The sequence below is a fragment of the Hipposideros armiger genome, unplaced genomic scaffold (assembly GCF_001890085.2).
Source record: "Hipposideros armiger isolate ML-2016 unplaced genomic scaffold, ASM189008v1 scaffold_1665, whole genome shotgun sequence".
NCBI lineage: Eukaryota > Metazoa > Chordata > Mammalia > Chiroptera > Hipposideridae > Hipposideros > Hipposideros armiger.
In genome coordinates, this window is record NW_017733015.1 from 7,121 (window position 1) to 13,862 (window position 6,742).

At 35.9% G+C, this 6,742-nt stretch overlaps 1 pseudogene; it reads right to left on the reverse strand.

Moving 5' to 3' along the window:
- Nucleotides 1–4,722: 4,722 nt before the first annotated feature.
- LOC109377970 (40S ribosomal protein SA-like) lies at nt 4,723–5,929 on the reverse strand (annotated as a pseudogene).
- Nucleotides 5,930–6,742: the final 813 nt, after the last annotated feature.

Genomic DNA, 6,742 nt, shown 5'->3' on the forward strand with positions numbered 1-6,742 from the left:
CAATTTGTTCAGTGCAGTCAGCCGGGTATGAGCTATGGTTGAGAGAAGGTGTGTTTTAAACTGTGCTATAAATCCTGGATCACGAACAACACATTAACATGAAATGGGCAAATGGTTTCATCCTCCATCATAACAATGTTCCGTGTCACACATCGCTTCTGGTACAGCAATTTCTTTCAAATAAAAACATTACGGTGTGTCCTCATCCACCTTTTCACTGAATCTGGCACCAAGAAACTTTTGGCTTTTCCCCAAAGTCAAAATGACAATGAAAGGTAAACATTTTGAATTGATTCAGGACATCGAGGCAGCCATGATAGCACAACTAAAGACACTCACAAAAGAGGACTTCCAGAACTGCTTCAGAAAGTAGCAAGAATTATTGGATAAGTGTGTTCAAAGCAAGAGGGAGTATTTTGAGGGGGATTAACAGCAATGTGTCTTTTACTGCAATACATTTTATTTAAACATTCACCATATTTTTTTAATCACACCTTGTAAGATCTACCCTGTTAGCAAATGTTTAAGCATACAAGTGCTGTGCAACAAATTGCCACAAATTTATCATCTTAAAACTAAACCCATTTATTCCATCACAGTTATATTGGTCAGAAGTCTGGGGACAATGTCTCACAATCTAAAATCAAAGTATCAGCCAGGTTGGTCTATTATCTGGAGACCCTGGGGGAAAAATCTCTGTACAAGCCCATTCAAGTTGTTTGCAGAATTTAGTTCCATATAGTGTAGGACTGAGGTCCACATTTTCTTGCCGGCTGTTGACCAGGGGCCTCTCTCAGCAAGTTAAGACTGCTTGCATTGTTTCACACATGCTCACCTAACCTCCACTCCAGCTTTAAACAAGCATCAGTGAATCAACTGCTTCCCATACTTCCAATCTCTCTGACTTCCCTTCCTGCAACCAGCTGGAAAAAACTCTACTTTTAAAGGGCTTGTTTGATTAACTCAGGTCCTCCTGGATAATCTCCATATTTTAAGTTCAAATGACTTGAGACTTTGATCCCTCACAACAGTTCCTACATTACTGTTTGATTGAATAATCAAGGGGGAGGAATCTTGGGGTGGAGGCCTCTTTAGAAATCTGCCTACCACATCCAATAACATCAACGACAAAAAAGATTTTAAGAACTAATCGATAAACCAAGTATAAACAGCTATGGCAAGCTAAAGGTCAAGTACTAAATAAAAGACACTGATATGTTAATCTGGTGGAGCAGGGCGACTTTGGAATGAGCTAATTTGGCAGAAATGGGATGGAAGAAAACATTGGAAGAGTGATGAAATTACAAGGAAATGAGAATTAAATGGGTGGTTCAAAAGCATAGGCATTAATAATACAGCATAATCAAGAAGAAATAGAAATCGATTCCTAGATATATTTACAGTAACGTTGAAGAACCCCAAAGATGAATAGAAAAACTTAAAAAGCACTTAGAAAAGAGAGGTTACTAGAGAGAAAAAAAGATTTAAACTCACAAAAACAAAACAAAACAAATGAAAAACAAATAAAAAACTCAACAGCAATAATGGAAGTCAGAAGATAGTGCAATATTATTTTCAAATGGTTGAAGAAAAAAATTATCAACCTAGTAATGTGCACCTAGTAAAGCTATCTTTCACCAAGGAGAGAAAAACAATAATGTTTTAGGGTACATGAAAATGGAGAGATTTTACCGTAAATAAGTTTACAATGATGAAACTTCAAAAGGCTCTACTTTCTCATTAGAATGCTTAACAGTGAGAACAAAAAGATAAAAATGTAGGCATATCTAACAAGTGTTTTCTGTATACAATAAGAATAACAACAATTTGCAACAATAAGTCTAATATGTGAAGATCAAAAAAGGCAGATAACAACATACTTAATACAATATGACATGCTAAAACTATAAACATATCAAAGAACCTAAAACTTTAACTGATGATAAAAGTTAAAGTTTTAGGTTCTTTGCATTGGTCAGTGGGTGTTTGAATTATTAACTTTAGACTGTGTTAAATAAATATGCAGGATAAATTATCAAGTATAACCAGTAAAAGAAAATTGCTGTATGTATTCAAAACCTATAAAAGGAAAAAACAATATGTGAAAGAAAACGAGCATAGCTCAATCAAACCCTGAAGAAACAATCCAAAAAACCAAGAAAGGAGAAAAGCAGCAGCTCCGAGAAAATGAAACAAATATAAAAGGAAAAGTAAATGTATAGAAACTAATGTAGGCATTATCAATATTTACTATACCTGTTGTCATGTATAAAATTTATATGGCTAGAAGCCTAAACACCAGACATGCCTGGAATAGTGTTTATTGGGGAAAACCCATGGAAATAGGAGCAGTAATAGGTGTGCATGTCCTCTGTTACCCACTGAATTCTAAAGCAGTAAAGAGATATTTCAGGGTAGGCCTCAGACTCTGAAAGAAGGTCCTCACACATAAGTTGTAGAGCTCTTAAGCATCCTAAATCCATGGGAAGCAGCAGTCTTCCCATGGTTAGATCAGGAACTAGACTACAATAGCAATTTGACAAGGCAGAATCTTGACTCCAGCCTTGCCCTACAATTTCATCATTTATGATAGGTGGGGAGTATTATCTGCCCCTTTTGGTTCAAGCCATGTTAATTAAAGCCATATGATATGTCAACATAGCAGCAAGATTTGACATACTCCTTTCAAGCAATAAGGGGCTGAGGTCCAAACCTTTGTATGTACCAGGAATGAGAGTCACTAGGCCATAACTCATCTCCATGAAGCTTTACAACAGTGTTACGAACTCAGCTTTTTTGTTTCTGGGGACCAAACTGCTGGAGACCATTCTGGGGTAAGTTAACCCTTACCTCTCAATAATATATGAACTAAGATTATTAATTAAGATACATATTTTCAAGAAAATCCAAGGTCAAGTAAAGATTGAAATTTTTAAAATTAATAAACATATACCAGGCAAACACTAATGAAATTACAGTTGAGTCAGTTATACTAATATTGGAAAAAATAAAACTAAGCAGGATAGATTTAGTATATATACATATATTAAATATACATTTATATATAGAAAAGTGCCAGTTCTCTAAGAAGATATTCAAAGGCTAACTCATTGAGCAAAAGAAATCATAATAGAAAAAAAAAAAGAAATCATAATAGAAATTTTTAAAAATTCAGAACTAACCAATAATAAAATTCTACATATCAAAAGATGGTATATATTGTAGACCATGAGACTTTTGAAAAATATCAGCCATCTAAATGCTAAAATAAAATTAAATGAGTATTAAAACAAAATATGGATGAATTCCTTTATTATCTAGAAGCAAACAGGGAAATTATTGATGTTTGATCACATAAAAATTGTGCATGGTATAAATAAACAAAGAAGAAAAAGGAAAAAAGGAAGACAAATGACAAAGTTGGATAAAATAGTTACATCTTACATCACATACCAAGGGCAAATATTGCTATTAAATAAAAAACTTTTAAAAAAATAAGAAGAAAGCCCCAAAACTTAGAAAAAAATCAGCAAATGATATGGAAAACAGTTCACAGAAAAAGAACCAGCAATGGCCCATAATCATATGAAGTAATTGCATGTACAGTGAGAGAAATACAAATTGAAACTACACTGAGGTATCATTTCTAATCTTGGCAAAAACAGGACATTTTGACAACGTACTCTTGTTAAGGCTGTGAGAAAACAATCACTTTCACATTGCTAATGGAAATGGAAAACCATACCATCTCTAAGAATTTGATATTAGCAAATTATAAATGGGAGAAATTACACATGCATTTATCCTTTGACTCAATAATCCCATTGCTAGGAAACTATCCCTAAGATATATTCACAGAAATATGAAATGACTTATACACAAGTCTATTCATTTCCCTAGCATTTGCAAAGGCAAAGCAGTTGTAAAACAAACAAAAGTGGAACAAAAGAAATATGTTACTTGTTTTTGGATACCAAACGTGTGGGAACTCATACACATACTCATATACATATACATGCATATTTGCTAATATTTTAAAAAATAAACAGTGGGAGGATAAACAAAAATTAATTAAAAGAAATAGTAAACTTTAGATGGGAAGAAGACAAAAGAGAGATGGTGGAAAGAACAAGGATAAAAGCTTCACACTTTCTAATGTTCCTTGTTTTATAATTTTGACCTTAAAATCTTGTTCCTTTTTATATATACATTTGAAAGATAACATTAACTAAAAATGAAAAAAGGGAAGCAATCCTTTAAATTAAAAAAAATGAAATTCACTAATATTATTTTATATCAACTTTGGGGCATAATGCCAAAGATATTCATCTCGATGAATTTAAAAGTAGGATTTTGACTGTATACACCTCGGTGGAACCACAAATAAAGATCACTAAATCTTAAGTTGCAGCTAATGATCCTGTTATTAAGTTCAATGTGGTATAGTTTTAAAACTATTACAAACATACACACATACGCCACAACACACAAAGTAGATTAAAGCATATTAGTAATTATACGAACATCATTAGGAACTAAAATTTTCAGTATAAAAGACAAGGTAAGGCTATACATCAAGTAAGTTAAATAAAGTCCTATAATCTCCATTTAAATTGGGGAATTTGGTATTATGCACTTAGAATTTATTTACTTTTTCAGAAACTTTATGTTCCGTCAACTTTGTGTTTCCATGTTCTGTTTAAGAGCCCATAGAAGATCAGCTCACTCAGTGGTCATTCCTACCCGTTTAGTGGCCTGAGCAATGGGAGGTGCTCACCAGTCTTCAGTAGGGGCCAGAGGGTCCCTGCATGCCTTCAGCCCAGCCCACAGCCTCTAATTTATTGGCAGTAAACACAAGAACTGGAGAAGTCCACTCACCCTAAAATTCCTCCTTGGTCACAGCCTTTTCGGCAGTGGCTTGCTTTTCATGTTCAGTCTCTTCAGGGTCTCTGTAGAAGCACCAATCACGTGGGACCTCTCATGGGTGTTCATGCGAGATGCTGCTGTGCATGTGCAGCAACTCCTGCCCAGCATGCACCGCATCAGGCCCACTGAGTGGGCTTCCTTGTTGTTGCTGGGGATGGCCATGTCCACACAGTGCACAGGACAATCTCTGTCACACAGAACAAGTAAACGTAAGACAACTCTGTGAGAAGCTGTCGGTCCGAGTTGTTTGGCTAAGGAAGGTTTTGGCGGTGAGGTACTCAAAGGTAGAAAAGCCTTGCAGAGTGTTTGACATGAATGCAGCAACACTTGATTGAGATGCAGCAGCAACAGAGGCAGAACTCAGAACCCCGCAGCAGCAGCAACAGAACTCAGAAACCAACCCTGTTAAGCAGAACTGGGGTTTTTATGATACAATAACAATAGTGTCATGGTGCCTGCACACATGCGCACTAAGAGCAACTCACATAAACAAGTTGTTTTTCTTGCAGTCCCTCCTGGGCCTGGAGGAGTCAGGGCTGCCTGCCGGTTTCCAAAGCCTGTAAACGTTTCCTGACCCTGGGAGGCCCTGACAGCTGGGCCCCCACAGAAGCTGATGGTGAACCCTGGGATCAGTAACCACCAGAAGTCTCAGCTCCCAGGAGGCAGCCCTCAGTCTGATTTGTGAAGGTTCCAGGAATGAAGTGGTCTGCAATAGAAATGGCCCCCGGGGCAGCTGTAGTCTTCAGCCCAGCCCTCTGCCCAGTATTCCTAGAGGATATGACACTAACATCAACCAGATTTTCCGTGGTAACAATGGCATGAGCTGCCAGCAGACGCTTCTCCCAGGTTCTGTTCAGATTTATGAAGTAATGCCATCACTTTTCCTTTTGTAGATGTACTGTTCCATTTAGAAGTCAAAGTTGGAGCCACCTAAGTAAGTCCCTGCTGCAAGAAATTTGAGGACATCCTCCTTCACTTGCAGGACATCAAGGGCTCCTTACATTGTGGTTTTCCTTTCTGACAGGAACCCAGAACAATGCCATATGGGTTCCTCTCCAGATAGCAAGAAAGGTAGAGTTTATTTTTCTCGCTCTAAAATAAATACATGTCTCTTAGCTCTACACTGACATGCCCGAGAAACTGTGACACCCCAGTTGTAAAGCAAACCTACCACCCAAATCTAATTTCTAAATATCGTTTTCCACTAACAGAAACTACCAGGGCTCCTTGGAGATATATTTGATTCCAAGCGATGACCAGAAATATCCAAGATGAGGCTGGTTATCTTGTCATATCTTTTCATTTCAGAAATGCTATACTTAGTTAGACTCTATCACAGACTATAAAAGGACACAAGAGGCAATTTGGACTCCCATTAGCCAAAGATGGGACAATTTTAGCTTCAAAAAGAAGAATGAATACTACAATGTATCAAATCTATTAAAACTGATAATTGCACTGATTATCATAATTATACTTAATTCTTCAGTGTTCATCTCTTGAGGTTTTACTTAGGTAACCAGTTCATTGTTCAGGGAATTCATATATAAAGTAAAATAATCAATAGGAATTACACAGCACTAATTTTGAAATATTTTGTCAAAATAAAATAGAAGATAAAATTAACTGAATCAATTGGACATCTAGATCTAAGTTACATAAAATTTTGACAAACAGAAAAAAAATTATGAGAATTTTAAACACACAAAACAGAATAGTATATGAAAAGTAGAATAAAACAAAGAATATAGAAATTAGGAGATAATAAATGTAAAATCAAAATTTTATGAAATTCAAAACAAATATTCAATGGAAA